Source organism: Orcinus orca, chromosome 11 (genome assembly GCF_937001465.1).
Source record: "Orcinus orca chromosome 11, mOrcOrc1.1, whole genome shotgun sequence".
Lineage (NCBI taxonomy): Eukaryota > Metazoa > Chordata > Mammalia > Artiodactyla > Delphinidae > Orcinus > Orcinus orca.
This window is the reverse complement of record NC_064569.1, coordinates 21063451-21079647: the sequence shown is the minus strand read 5'-3', so window position 1 is coordinate 21079647 and position 16197 is coordinate 21063451. Positions and strand designations below refer to the sequence as shown.

The 16197-nt window shown below is 39.3% G+C and overlaps 1 protein-coding gene across 1 annotated transcript in view; it reads left to right on the top strand.

Annotated features, from left to right (window-relative positions):
• The window catches only part of LMNTD1 (lamin tail domain containing 1), a 455425-nt gene that overhangs the window by 13764 nt on the left and 425464 nt on the right, over positions 1-16197 (top strand). The window contains exon 3 of the mRNA XM_049694225.1: positions 8800-8859. The gene's annotated coding sequence lies outside the window, so the exon portion shown is untranslated. The remainder of the gene's footprint in view (positions 1-8799; positions 8860-16197) is intronic.

The window sequence follows — 16197 nt, the reverse complement described above, 5'->3', positions numbered from 1 at the left end:
ACTCAGAACTCTGGGTGAATTCTGAGACAAAACATTTAAGAGGATAAAATAGGCATTAGCTACAGGAAAATAATCCATTCTCTCTGTACATATTTTTAACTAGTAGCAAATTCATCTCACTTTATTTTTTTAAAAATTTTCTTTTGTTTTGTTTGGCCACGCTGCACAGCTTGCAAGATCTTAGTTCCTGGACCAGGGATCAAACCCACGCCCCCTGCAGTCGAAGCGGGGAGTCTTAACCACTGGATCGCCAGGGAAGTCCCACTTTTTTTTTCTTTAAATGCAATACTGGACTTTAACTCTGTCCGCCAGTATCGAGATTATGATACTTGTAATCTAGATCTTCTTTACTCATACGATGATGTCGACTTCAACCTTAAACGGACATCTGTGGAACTTCGCTCTAGTAAACATTGCTTCCCCTCTTCCACCAGTTCCTGGCTGCCTGACATAACCAGCCGTCAGGCTGACGAGAGAACGTGCTTATAGCGTTCTGTAAGGGGGATAGAATGCAATATGGATAGAATGCAGTATGGGATAGAATGCAATATGGATCATAGGTCTGAAAAGAATCAAGGTTCTTAGGTTTTCTACTTCTCGGTTTCTGTGTTTAAAAATATAAACCCACAGAGACTTCCCTGGTGGTGTAGTGGTTAAGAATCTGCCTGTCAATGCAGGGGACACGGGTTCGATCCCTGGCCCGGGAAGATCCCACATGCCGCGGAGCAACTAAGCCTGTGCATCACAGCTACTGAGCCTGCGCTGTAGAGCCCGTGAGCCACAACTACTGAGCCCACGTGCTGCAACTACTGAAGCCTGCGCACCTACAGCCTGTGCTCTGCAACAAGAGAAGCCACTGCAATGAGAAGCCCGCGCACCACAACGAAGAGTAGCCCCCGCTCGCCACAACTAGAAAAAGCCCGCACACAGCAACGAAGACCCAACACAGCCAAAAAATAAATAAATGAAGTTGCTTTAATATATATATACCCACATTATAGTAACTGACCGCTGTGTGACAATTCATCTAGAGTCTTGGTCCAAAGAGTCGTCTAATGCTGGCTTTAGTGCTACTCAACTCTACAACAGATCCAAGCTGGGCCTCAACTTCCTTATCTGGACATGGGAATACTTTATTAATATTTGTTTTCCCTAAGCCCACGCTAGAAGAAGTCTGTACCTGCAGGAAATTACACGGCACACAACTCTTAACTTAAAGCAAAAATAAAGACAGCCTTAAAGAGGAAACAGTATCACAATGGGGAAGGAGGAGTAAATGGCTGAGGAGCATGTGACTGTGGCAATGCCTCTGGGATGGGCCAGCCGGTCGGAGGGCCAAATCCAGCCTGCTGCCTGTTTTGTTAAGAGCTAAGAAAGACTTCTCCATTTTTAAATGATTTTTTAAAATTCCGAAGAAGAAGAGTATTTCGTAATACATGAAAATTCTATGAAATTCAAATGTTAGTGTCTATAAATAAAGTTTTATTGAAACACAGACACGCCCTTCCATTTATGTGTTGTGGCTGCCTTCACACCACAACAGCGAGAGTTCAGCAGTCATGACAGAGACCGTACAGCCTGCAAAGCCTAACACATTTACTAGCTGTCCTTTATAGAATTAGTTTTGCAAACCTTCCTCTAGAATGTTCAAGGTAGAAATGTCCAATGGCAGTTGGAATTTAGATTTTTGGAATAATCCACAAGAAGCAGTAGTTTAAAATGTGGGAGTTGAGGAAGTCAAGAAGAGATTCGAGAAAAGAGGTCTGGAGAAAGCACCTGTGGAAGATGACTTCGATAAGTTGGGAGAGGAAGGAATCCCTGAAGGGAGGAAAGAAGGCACAGGTAGAACATGGTGGGTGTCCCAAAAGCCAAGCAAGGAGTGAGTTGGTGACAGCAGACATGTCAGAGAGATCAGGTAAACTGGAGATAAAACAGTTCATTGGATTTGGTGACTAGAGGTCATTGGTGGCCCCCAAGAAAGAGATTTCTATGAAACAGTGTGGCATTTGCCAGTTTTCAAGAGGTCCAGGAACAAATAGATTTGCCCTGGAAAGGAGACCAACATTTGTCTGCTTCCTTGCTTGTTGTTTTTCATAGAATATTGAGAGTGTTTGTAGGCCTAACAGAAGCATTCAAGAGATGGAGATGAAGAGAGGAGACAGAGAGCTGAGGAAAGGAATGGAGAAAAGGTTGAAGGGATGCCTAAATTGAATATAGAAGGGGCACAGCTCCCTCTTGAACAATGAGGAAGAAAAGAGTGGACACACAAAGAAAATTTGAAGGAGGAGGCCATAAAGGACGTGATAACATTAAGTGGCGAGGTTAACTACATAGAATAATGAAGCTGGAATAACAACGGGGTATTTTAGGGGGGTAAAGCAGTAACCATCATGCGCGAAGCTGTACAATGTCCACTGGAGTGTCTGAAAGGACTGCTGAGGAAAAGTATTTGATATGGTTTTGGAGTCTTTCCCAAAAGTTTGGTAGCTTAGGTGTGGAGATGGAAAAGAAGTTGAAAGAGGCTAAGATTAACATGAAAGACTCCAGAAAAGGTAACACGTGGAAGGACTGTTCAAGAAGACAGTGTTGAAGCAACTCGTCCTGGAGTCCAGACTGGTTGGTAGAGCAAGGGAAACCAGAGGGAACTTGACCAGCTAGGATTAGAAAGAAGACTTAAGAAAGAAATGAGACAGAAGTGTCATTTCTGTAAGGTGAAGGAAGTACAAAAGATAGAAATCAATGAAGATAAAATCAGAAAGGAGGACTTCTATCATCACTATCACCAAATGAAAGATCTTGGAATATTGAAAGTAAGGTGTAAGATCTGGCTGTCATGGGGACTATGGGAATCTCAGAAGAAATCTGAAGTTGCAGCTGCTTTATCCTGGAAGGCTCTTGTTCCTCAAGGTTTCTTGTCCCTGTATGCGTCCCAGAGTCTTGTAGGTGGAAGGTGATCAGAGGCCAGATAAGTGATGTCTGAGCTGTTTCCAGTGGGAGTAGATCACAGAGAAAAGCCTTAGCCAGAGAATCTTAACTTGAACTTAGGTTTAGTTGTAACTGAGTAGTCCTTTGGAATGGATCTGAACAATGACTCAACTCATGGACTGGCTCACTGGGCACCCTTTCCCTCCCTCCCAGGGAAACTGAGATTGAATGAATAATAGCTGTGAAATGCTCCTTTGAGAACAAGACTCCTACACACTAATAAATACTAAATGCTTTTCATTACAACTTAAGTGGTTGACTTGCTTCCCCTCAAAGTGCGTCCTAATGAATGGCATGAGAAAGAATGACATTTCCCCAAAATGTTGCACATGAACACTAATTTATTATAGACTCATGCATGTCTATAAATTTTGTTGATTGAAAATTAATTTGCATCAATATTTGAGGAATGGAAGGAGGAAAGTTAATAAGTACCTGAACCATTCAATTATTTGAAGTACCTAGACTTAGCTAAAATTTACTAAAGGATAATTTTAAAACTTATTCATCAAATTAAATAGTGACATTTGGGGGGTCATTTGAAATGAAAAGCATCTTTTTTTTTTTCTCAGCTCCCATTTACCTCTTCTCCCCTTGCCCCTGGTCCCAATGCCCATCCCATCCTTGCTGCCCCTAGATATTCTTTCAGAGATTCGGCAGTGGTAGGAAGGAAAATATTCACATATTCCAGAAAGCAAATAATTTCTTGGTCTTCATGACATAAGAATACTAGCTTTCCCACAGAGAAGCAAATTGGATGACAATTTTAGGATAATTGAGTTGCTTGATGCTTTTCAAGTTGTTCGGAAACCAGTGCTGTGAAAACCAGTTTTTTTCAGTGCTACCTGTAGTTTCCTGTGGTAGGAGATTTTCTATTTACCCGTTAATAACAAAACACAGAGCAAAGGCTTGCAGATTTGTGAGTGGGTTTATGTTATACACTGGCTTCGAAAATGAAAACTTGGTAAACTAAATTAAAACAAACTGAGTTGCCTAAATTTTCAATAAGTTAGGTATAATAATTTGGGGTGGACAAAAAAAATCTGTATAAAAGAGACCATAGATCCTAATTTTAAATCATTTGAGGGCCAAATGGTCACCCTTTTCCCCCCCTTTCTGGATGGAGAGGGAGGGTATCAGGGCTTTCAGGTATGAAACAACGGATAATGATACCAAACAAAATGGTTGGTAATCACAAAGAGAGTAAGGCACAAAAAGAAAAGTATGTGGGCAGAGACAAATCATGGAACTGAGCAGAAACTGAATGATGTTGGCCTCTGCTTCTGAGCCTTGACCATGCATCAGAATTACCTGGAGGGCTTGTAAAAATACAAATTGCTAGCCCCCCACCAACAGTTTCTGATTCAGCAGATCTGGGATAGGACCTGAGAGTTTCCTTTCCACCAAATTCCCAAAAGATGCTGACGCTACTGGTTCTGGGACCACACTTTAAGAACTAAATTTAGGTTGATTTAGGGCAGTGTCTAGAGACAGAAAGAAGAAATAAGAAAGTGTGGAAGACAATGATGCAAGACAGAAGAAGCCAATTTATTGGAGGAAATTAAAGGGAAGAAGGAACCAAGACAACAGCTGATGACTAAATTAAAATTAAAAAAAGCAAAGGAAGGTAAACTTTAATTGAAGGCCAAGCCCTGTGCTAGGCACTTTACATTCACATTCCTGCCAGGTAGGTAAAATAACATCCAGAAGAGGAACAAGATGTTCAAAAACTTGACAAATGTGAGTGGATAATGATGACTGTAGTAAAATAGCTTTGCAAGGTCAACACAGTTAAAACATGGTCCTGAGCTCCAAGCCACTTAAGAGATAGACAAGGAGCAAGGTGGAGATCAGAGTACCATACTTATTACTGATTCAGGCTGGGAGAGATGATGTGGCTTAGGAGTGCAGCAGCTGTGGGCTTCCCAGTGCTGCTGGTCAGAAACAGACCGGTCTATCGGGCCAGGCCAGGTGGACATGTCTCCTCCCGTGGGGCCCTGCCCTTGGAAAATTTCCAACATGGAAGATAAGACATGAATATGGGCATTACTGTGGCCATTCCTCAAGGAAGGAGAGCACGGCAGGGGCTGAGCTTAGCAAGCCCTATTTACTCTTCTCAAAGTTACCATTCACATAATTTGCTTTTCATTCTCTGAGGCAGAGTGGTGAAAGAGTAAAGAGGTTGGGAATGTTACATGAGCTGAGGTCTCTCTAGATGCAAGGAAAAACATCAGGAGCCTGGAATAAACATCCTTTCCCTGTAGGTAGGCGAACCTAGCATAAAAGCAGACTATTTCCCTCTAAAGCCTGCTCCGTTTCAACGATTCTGTTGGGACTTCCCTGGCAGTCTGGTGGTTAAGGCTGTGGCGCTTCCACTGCAGAGGGCACGGGTTTGATCCCTGGTTAGGGAACTAAGATCCCGTGTTCCACACTGCACGGCCAAATATATATATATGGTTTTGTCACTTCTAGAAAGAAAGCACGACCAAGATTGGGGAGTAGTAAAGAATCCCAGGAAGATGCAGGATGAAGGAACCAATGCCGTATTTTGGTAGCATGGTAACTTGAATTACTGGTGCCCAATGACAGGGGATTGCCTGCAAGACTAAACACTGGAAGTGGGCCTGGCTGGTGGCTGGGTCAGTATCCCGAGGAGAGGCTGGTTGATCTAAATATCACACGTGGCTTCCGAGTCTGCTTCTCTCTGTGGCCATTTTGACTCGTTTTCGTTTTCTGTATTCTGATGGCCATTTAGTTTGTTCCTTAGGAAAATGGCTCAAATTGACATTTGGACACATTTGGAAAGGAAAAAAGACACTGAAGAGCAGGCTCATTCTACTTAGACAATGTGCAATCAGACTAATATTTCCAGTAGTGCAACCTGCTATTAGTCTCAATTCATCACATCATCAGAGGTTTGTGCTCCATGTCCGTAGAAGTGCAGAGCCTCTTCAGTTCTCCTTCCGCCCTGTCGCTGCAGTGTCAGCTTGCGCTCCGGGAGTTCCCGCAGTGATGCACACGGCCTCCTACAGTGGATGAGGGTGGGCTCTCACCACTTGACTTTCCAATGTGCTCGTGCTTAGTAGAGCACCTCCTTGGCACAGTGAAAGTTCTTTAAGTTGGACTTTGTTGAAATGCCCCTGGAGGCACATTTTAAAGCTGAGATTTTAATTACAGACCATTAACGACTGCTGCTTCTGTGTCTTTGAGTACCGTATATATAGTTCTAGGGCCCTTGAGGATTTTACCCCAACAGGTGAAGTTTTATGTATTCAGTGGATTTTTGTTGTTGCTGTTGAAGGGAAAATGTTTGAATTCCGATAATTCTTGCTAGGAACACAAAAGAGACAGCAGAAGATGCCCAGGAACTCAATAATTGAGTGGATGAAAATGAATATAGGAAAAAATAACAGCAGGAAAATGGTATCTGAACTGACTGAAGTACATAAAGTCCTAGAACCTTCACACATTTTTATTACTCAAAGAATTCTATTTTTATTTGGCAAACCAGAGGGTTTATATTAGTTTTATTATCTTATGGTTGGGATAATCAGCAAACTTAAACCTGAACTCAAACCTAAACATGAACCTGAACTCAGACCTATAGTTTTGTCAAAATTTTAGCTAAAAACGAGAGAAAAACTTTAAAAATATCTTTCAGAAGTTCCAAACACCTATATAAAATTCTTAACACTTGGAAAAATTGTAAATTTACAAGTATTAGTTACCATAAATGAGTCTTCCTGATTATTTTCTTAACATGAGTAAAATGTCTTCAGACTTTCTTCTCTTGAATATTCACTGCGGTTAATGAGTGTTCAGTGTAGTAAACTGATCGTTTAAACACAGAGATAGGAAGAAAGTGAAGAGACCAAGCTTCTAGTCTACATTCTGCCATAAACCAGTGGTATGATCTAGGGGCCAGTTAGTGTTCTTATGATTAAAATACCTGTTGTAGAGCATTCATAGGTATAAGGTAAACATGAGGTCATGTATACAAAGCACTGAAAAAAATTTAAAGTGTTATATGACTTTTAAAGTAATCAGCATCATTTTAAATGGACGAATAGCATAAACTGAAGATGTTTAGCTTAGGGAAGGTAAGACGGAAGTGGTAAAGCAAAAGTGTCTTCTTATACTTGAGAGCTGCTCAGTTGATCTGGAGGACAGACTTTAAAAGCGGGTGGAAGGCTTCCCTGGTGGCGCAGTGGTTGAGAGTCCGCCTGCCGATGCAGGAGACACGGGTTCGTGCCCCGGTCCGGGAAGATCCCACATGCCACGGAGCGGCTGGGCCTGTGAGCCATGGCTGCTGAGCCTGCGCGTCCGGAGCCTGTGCTCCACAACGGGAGAGGCCACAACAGTGAGAGGCCCGTGTACCGCAAAAAAAGCGGGTGGAAATTACAGTCCAGTAGTTTTCAGCATAACATAATAAAACAACTGTCTACAGCAGTGGAGTAGATAGATGGGCTTGTGAGAGAGTGATCCAACTGTCCATGACAGCCTGCATGCCAAATTCCTATACTGATTGTCAGAGATGCCTTTTGTGACATTAGCTGCTATAATTTATTATTGGACCAAGAGCTCTCTGAAATCCTTTCCAACTTTCAGAGCCTTAGTTCCTGTGTTCATCTAAAAAACTAATCAGTGAATTTTGTGACAGTTGATTCTATTGATTATGTTTATATGACAGGATACAATCAAGTGGAAAAATATATTCACTTAGGTGTACCATGAAGATCCTAATGTGTTCTCCAGAGAACAGTGATATTTCTAGAGCATGGGAGGGCTGTATGTTTAGTGGGGATTCCTTAGACCTCCCAGAAATGCCTTCACTGAGCAGCAGTGCTTTAAACAATCATTTGATGTTAGCAATAAAAATCCAATTGAAGATAGTATATACTATATTATACCGTATTCTTTTTCTTCACATGAGAGATACCTTTGGAATTTAAAATCAAGGAAAGCCTTTCTTTTTCTGAGGAACTAGAATATTTTCTTATTCCAGTAACAAAGCTTTGTAATTTAGTGAGCCCATTGTCCTGGCTGCTAGGAAGCTCAAAGCAGATTTGAAATAACCATGGCAACTCTGACAATTCTCAGAGTTGGCATGCTTACATTATCTCTTTTTCCCTTGGTCTGAATTTTCTTTCTCTTTCATAATGTTTTCAACTGTTAAAAAAATTTTTTTAAAGATGATCATACTTTTAAAGTAGTCACTGTAGATACCTTCAGTTGATTTTGCAAAAAAGTCTTTTATGCTCTTCTTCCATTAGCCAACCTTGCTATTTTCCACATAGACACAGAAGCACAAACACACACACATGCCAGTGTACTATTTTCTTCTTTTCAAAATATGAAGAAAATAAATTTAATAAAACACAGTAAATTATTTGCAGCTCTGAAGGGTTTGACCATCAAATAAATCTGATTATGTTCTACTTGCAGATGATGCCATATTTACCTAAAGATCAGGATGGTTTGTTCTTTCTTGGTCTTCTAAGTGTTACAGAACCTGTGAAATATGTTACTTCACCGGCCTCATGAAGTGTTTTAGTGATGGCCAGGAGGTTTTGGACAGTGAAGAGTTTAGGACTCTTTTGAAGCTTATGACAAATGTTAATTTGAAGTTCAAAGATGCATAGTCTCTGCCAGTTTTTCTTGCCATTTATTTATTTATTCAAATTTTATTCCTGCACTCCTACCCGCATTCCTGATGATAGCACTTAACTCTTTCATAAAGAAGCTTCCTTTTGTCTTTTTAAGCTCCCTTGGAGTCAACTACTAGATATCATGGGCATTCTTTTGCTTTTTCAGAGAACTCTGGAAAGCAAGCAGCTTCCTCTTCATGTCCGAACCTGCCACAGGTCTAACATGGTAAGTTTTTGTATTTCATTTTGATACAGATTCTGCAGGCCCTCTGTTGTAAGCAACTAAAATCTTTTGAAAAGAAGTTATCTTTTTAAAAATTTAAATATAGTTGATGTAAAATATTGTGTTAGTTTCAGGTATACTACATTGTAATTTGACATTTGCATATACATTACAAAATGAACACCACGGTAAGTCAAGTACCATCTGTCCCCATTCAAAGTTACTACAATATTATTGATCATATTCCTTATGCTGTATATTATATCCCTGTGGGTTATTCATTTTGTAACTAGAGATTTATACTGTTAATTCCCTTCACCTGTTTCACCCAGCCCTCCACCTGCCTCTGCTCTAGCAACCATCCATCTGTTCTCTGTATCTATGAGTCTGTTTTCATTTTGCTTTGTTTGTTTGTTTTGTTTTTTAGAGTCCACATATAACTGAGATCAGACAGTATTTTTCTTTTCCTGTCTGATTTATTTCACTTAGCAAAATGCCCTCTAGAGTCATCCATGTTGTCACAAATGGCAAGATTTCATTTTTAATGGCTGAGTAATATTCCATTGTGTGTGTGTGTGTGTGTGTGTGTGTGTGTGTGTGTGTGTGTGTGTGTGTATCACATCTTCTTTATCCATTCATCCATCCATGGACACTTAGGTTGCTTCCATATCTTGGCTATTTTAAATGATGCTGCAATGGACATTGGTGTTCATATATCTTTTGGAATTAGTGTTTTGGTTTTCTTTGGGAAAATACCCAGAAGTGAAATTTCTGGATCATATGGTAGTTTTATTTTTAATTTGTTGAGGAAACTGCAAACTGTTTTCCATAGTGGCTGCATCAATTTACAGTGCACAGGGTTCCTTTTCCACCATATCTTCGCCAACACTTGTTATTTGTTGTCTTTTTTGGATGATAGCCATTCTGACAGGTGTGAGATGGTATCTCATTGTGGTTTTGATTTGCATTTCCCTGATGATTTGAGATGTTGAGCATCTTTTCATATGTGTGTTGGTCATTTGCATACCTCCTTTGGAAAAATGGCTGTTCAGGTCCTCTGCCCATTTTTGAATCAGGTTGCTGGTTTGTTTGATGTTGAGTTGTATGGGTTCTTTGTGTATTTCAGGTATTACCCATTATCACATATATCAGTTGCAAATACCTTCTTACACTCAGTAGGCTGCCTTTTCATTTTATTGGCAATTTCCTTCACTAAGCAAAAGCTTTTAGTTTGATATTGTCCCATTTGTTTATTTTTGCTTTTGTTTTGCTTGCCTGAGGAGACAGATCAAAAAAATATATTGCTAAATCCAATGTCAAAGAAATTACTTACTATGGGTTTTTTTTAAAAGGACTTTTATGGTTTCAGGTCTTACATTTAAGTCTTTAATCCATCTTGAGTTTATTTTTGTATATGGTGTGAAAAAGTAGTCCAGTTTGATGCTTTTGCATGTAGCTGTCCAGTTTTCCCAACAACATTTATTTAAGAGTCTGTCTTTTCCCAGTTGTGTATTTTTGCCTCCTTTGTTGTAGATTAATTGACCATATGAACTTTGGTTTCTTTCTGGGGTCTCTATTCTGTTCCATTGATCTATGTGTCTGTTTTTCTGCCAGTACCATACTGTTTTGATTATTGTAACTTTGTAGTGTAGTTTGAAACCAGGGATTGTGATACCTCCAGCATTGTTCTTTCTCAAGGTCGCTTTGGCTATTAGAGGTCTTTTGTGTTTCCACACAAATTTTAGAATTGTTTGTTCTAGTTCTGTGAAAAATGCCATTGGGATTGCACTGAGTCTGTAGATTACATAGGGTAGTATAGTCACTTTAACAATATTAATTCTTCCAATCCATGAGCAGAGTGTATCTTTCCATTTGTTTGTATCCTCTTCAGTTTCTTTCATCAATGTCTGATAGTTTTCAGAGTACAAGTCTTTTACCTCAGTGGTTAGATTTACTCCTAGGAATTTTATTCTTTTTGATGCAATTGTAAATGAGATTGTTTTCTTAATTTCTCTTTCCAATAGTTCATTATTAGTGTATAGAAATGCCACAGATTTCTGTATATTAATTTTGTATCCTGCAACTTTACTGAATTTATTGATGAGTTCTACTAGTTTTGGGGTGCCATCTTTAGAATTTTCTATATATAGTATCATGTCATCTGTAAACAGTGACAGTTTTACTTCCTCCTTTCCAATTTGGATTCTTTTTATTGCTTTTTCTTGTCTGATTGCTGTGGCTAGGACTTCCAATACTATGTTGAGTAAAAGTAGTGAGAGTGGGCATCCTTGTCTTATTCCTGATCTTAGAGGAAATGATTTCAGCTTTTCGTCATTGAGTGTGATGTTGGCAGTGGGTTTGTCATATATGATCTCTGTTATGTTGAGGTATGTTCCTTGTATGCCTACGTTGTTGAGAGTTTTTATCATAAAATTGATGTTGAATTTTGTCCAAAGCTTTTTCTTCATCTATTGAGATAATCATATGATTTTTATTCTTCTATTTGTTAATGTGGTGTATCACATAGGTTGATTTGTGGATATTGATTTGTGGATAAATCCCACTTGATCATGGTGTATGATCATTTTAATGTACTGCTGAATTCACTTTCCTAGTTTTTTTTTTTTTTTTCTTTTGTGGTACGCGGGCCTCTCACTGTTGTGGCCTCTCCTGTTGTGGAGCACAGGCTCCAGACGCGCAGGCTCAGTGGCCATGGCTCACGGGCCTAGCCGCTCCATGGCATGTGGGATCTTCCCAGACCAGGGCACGAACCCGTGTCCCCTGCATTGGCAGGCGGACTCTCAACCACTGCGCCACCAGGGAAGCCCTAAAGTACTTATTGATAGGTATGTGCTTATTGCCATTTTGTGAATTTTTTTCAGTTTGTTATTGTTCTTTTCTTCTTGTGATTTGATGAATATCTTATATATGATTATTCTAAATTGATCTCTTAAGTTTGAATGCATTCTAAAAACCCTATATTTTTACCCACCCTCCATGTTTAATGTTTTTGACATTGTATTTTACATCTCTTGGTTTTGTGTGTCCCTTAACTAGTTATTGTGGATATAGATAAGTTTACTATTTTTGTCTTTTAACCTTCCTACTAACTTTATACTTGGTTGATATATCACCTGTACTGTATATTTGCCTTTACCAATGAGATTTTTGTCTTTCATAATTGTCATATTTCTAGTTGTAACCTTTTCTGCTTAGAAGAGCCCCTTTAAACATTTTATGTAAGACTAGTTTAGTGATGAACTCTTTAACTTTTGCTTGTGTATAAAATTCTTTATTTGTCTTTTACATCTGAATAATATGCCAGGTAAAATGTTCTTGGTTTTAGGATTTTCCTTTCAATGTATCATACCACTCCCTCTGGCTTGCAGTTTCTGCTGAAAAGTCAGCTAATAGCCTTATGGGAGTTTGCTTGTATGTAACTAATTTCTTTTCCCTTGCTGATTTTAATATTCTCTATATTTAATTTTTGTCATTTTAATTATAATATGTCTTGCTTTGGACCTCTTTGGATTCATCTTGTTGGGGACTCTGTCCTTCTTGAACCTGGATATCTGTTTCCTTTCCAAGTTAGGGAAGTTTTCATCTCTTATTTCTTCAGATAAGTTTTCTGCCCCTTTTTGGATGCCTATAATGTGAATGTTAGTATAGTTGAGGTTGTCCCTGAGGTCTCTTAAACTGGGTTCATTTTTTTAAATTCTTTTTTTTTCCTGTTCAACTTGGGTGATTTCTACTACTCTGTCTTCCTGTTTGTTGACCCATTCCTCTGTATCATCTATCTACTGTTGATTCCTGCTAGTGTATTTTTTTATTTCAGTTATTGTATTCTTCAGCTCTGTTTGGTACTGCTTTATGCTTCTAACTCTTTTGTTGAAATTCTCACTGTGTTCATCCATTCTTCTCCTAACTTTGGTGAGCACCTTTAATCATGACCATCATTAATCAAGCAGATAGATTGCTTATCTCCACTTTATTCTTTTTCTGAGGTTTTTGTCTTGTTCCTTCATTTGGAACATATTCCTCTGTCTCCTCATTTTGTCTAATTCTTTGTGTTTATTTCTATGTATTAGGTAGGTGGTTATGTCTCCTGATATTGGAGAAGTGGCCTTATATAGGAGATGTCCTTTGGGGCCCATCAGCGTGCTTTCTTGTGGTCACCATAATGATATGCTTTAGGGGTGCCCCATATGTGGGCTGCATGGGTTTATTTGTTGTGGTGGGGTCGATTACTTTGGGCATGCTGGTAGTTGGGGTTTGCCTTTGGCTCAGTTGGCTGTGAGGTTCTGTCTCTTGCAGTGGCTGTTGGCCCACTGGTGGGCAGCTTAAGCTCCAGCACCTATTAGGCCAGAGGGAGGATTCCAAAATGGTGCTTGCCAGTGCAGGTGTCATCAAGGTAGATCGAGCTCCAAAATTGGCTGCCATCAGAGTCTCTGTTCTCAGGCGAAGTCCCAGTTACCTCCTGCCTCTCTGGCAGTCTCTCTAAGATTAGCAAGTAGGTCTAACCCAGGCTACTTTCAAACTACTGCCTCTTTGCTCATACTCAGAGCATGTGAAACTCTTTTGCACCCTTTAAAAGTGGAGTCTTTGTTTTCTAATGGCCTTCAAAGCCAGATGTTCTGGGGACTCGTCTTTTTTGTGCATGACCCCTGGACTGGGGAGCCTGATGTAGGGCTTGGACCCTTCGCTCTTTGGGGAGGACCTCTGCAGTTGTGATATTCTTCCCTTTAGGGTCGCTGATCCGGGGGTGTTGGTCCTGACTATACTGCATCTCTGCCGCTCCTATCTGTCTTGGTGTGGTTCCTTCTTTATGTCTTCAGTTGTGGAAGATCTTTTCTGCTAACCTTCAGGTCGTTCTCATAGATTTTTATTCTGTAAGTAGCTGTAATTTTGGTGTGCCCATGGGAGGAGGTGGGCTCAGAGTCTTCCTACTCTGCCATCTTGGCCACACCCCAAAGAGGTTATCTTATAAATAATCAAACAGACAAATTAATAAATAAATCAACTTGATCTTCTTGTGTTTATACAGCTTCTTGTGTTTATACAGCTATTGACATATGATTGAATTTTTAATTTTGAGGCTAGATATCATAGTTAGTGCCTATTTGTTACTTGATTTAAATTGTTCTGCCTATGGTGTATGTGTAGGTAATGGCATTATTGTTTTTTTAATATCAAAGTTATTTAGCTGGGCAATAAACTTGGCTTTTTTGTTGTACAGTCTGTTTAAGAATAGAATATCCAGGGGAATTCCCTGGCAGTCCAGTGGTTAGGGCTCTGTGCTTTCACTGCTGGGGCCCAGGTTCAAGTTTAATCCCTGGTCGGGGAACTAAGATCCCACAAGCCATGCTGTGTGACCAAAAAATGTATATATATATAGAATATCTAATTTTATAGGTAGTTTCCTATTTTTTGACCTGTCACTATGAAATTTTTTTAACTTTATAATTATTGTTTTCAAAATTACATGAAGTATTTTTTAGAAGTGTCAGTGCAAGGTTTACCAAGGATTTCTGACACTACTTAAAATTATATCATTTTAAAAAGTGACAATAAGAAGTATAACTATGAAAAATTACATTGTAATTTTATGTATTCTTATTCTCACTTGTTTCCTGATTAAATTTGCTAATTAGTTCTGTAAATAATTTTTTTTTTTTTTTTTTTTGCGGTACGTGGGCCTCTCACTGTTGTGGCCTCTCCCGTTGCGGAGCACAGGCTCCGGACGCGCAGGCTCAGCGGCCATGGCTCACGGGCCCAGCCGCTCCGTGGCATGTGGGATCTTCCCAGGCCGGGGCACGAACCCGCGTTCCCTGCATCGGCAGGCGGACTCTCAACCACTGCACCACCAGGGAAGCCCTGTAAATAATATTTTTAATTGCACCCACTGCTGCCATGTTCCTTGGGATGTGAAGGCTTGAAGGCTTTCTGCCTCTTATATCTTACAAAGATTTTGTAAAAAGAATTCAGATGACTGTAAGGGTGATTCATAAACCACACTTAGATAAGGTTAATTTTCCTTCATCAGATTTGGGGTTGGGGGATAGTTTTAATCTCTCAGTGATATTTAAAAACTCAAAGGCAGCAAGATTGTATAATTAATTCTGGGTTTATCTTGATAATTCTTTCAATTGTAAAGTTCAAAAATTATTCTTTTTTTTGAACTTTATTTATTTATTTTTTATAGCAGGCTCTTATTAGTTAGCTGTTTTACACATATTACTGTATATATGTCAATACCAACTCCCAATCATCCCACCACGCCCCCTCCACTTCCCTCCCTTGGTGTCCATACATTTGTTCCCTACATCTGTGTCTTTATTTCTGCCTTGCAAAGCTGTTCAGCTGTACCATTTTTCTAGATTCCACATATACACATTAATATATGATATTTGTTTTTGTCTTTCTGACTTACTTCACTCTGTGTGACATCCATGTCTCTACAAATGACCCAATTTCGTTCCTTTTTATGGGTAATACTCCACTGTATATATGTACCACATCTTCTTTATCCATTCGTCTGGTGATGGGCATTTAGGTTGCTCCCACATCCTGGCTATTGTAAATAGTGCTGCAGTGAACATTGGGGTGCATGTGTCTTTTTGAAAAATTATTCTTCTAAACTAAATATATATTTTTTTCTTTGAAATTAATATATGGGGAGACACTTTGAAAATAGGTAAATAACGTTATTTCTCATAAAACTTTTACCCAACTAGTTTTAGTATCCATTGATGATCTTCTGTCTCCATGATTGTTTTTCTTTATTAGTTGATATTCTACTCTAAGGAAGCACTGTCCCTTCTTACTTATTTATTTATTTGGATAGGGACTCACGGATTCTTATTTTATTAAATAGGTTATGATCCATTACTGTCGTCATTTATTTTGATGCTCAAATTAGCCTAGATTTGGCTAGGGGAAGCCCCAGTAATCCTTCTGTGTCATTTTTACATACCCCATTATTTTTTTAAAAATCCTTTACTTTTTTGTGAAGTATGATGTTCCAAGCTCATCTTGTACTTTCTCTGCCCCAGCCCTGAAATCAACCATTTCTCCAAGCAGCTATATTTTGTTTTAATAGAGAATGATACCAATATCTGAGTGCTAAGTGTGCTCATTTCTACTGGTATGGCATTATTTCCAGGCCCTTTCAGAGGAAAAAAGATAAGTAGATAGATAGATAGATAGATCAAACTATGAGTTCACATATTGGAATATAATAGCTGCAATTCCAGTCCAACAGCACAAGCTACATTATAGTTTAGTACTGTGCAATGGGTACAAGTGTGAGCCACATATGTAATTATAAACTTTCTAGTTGCC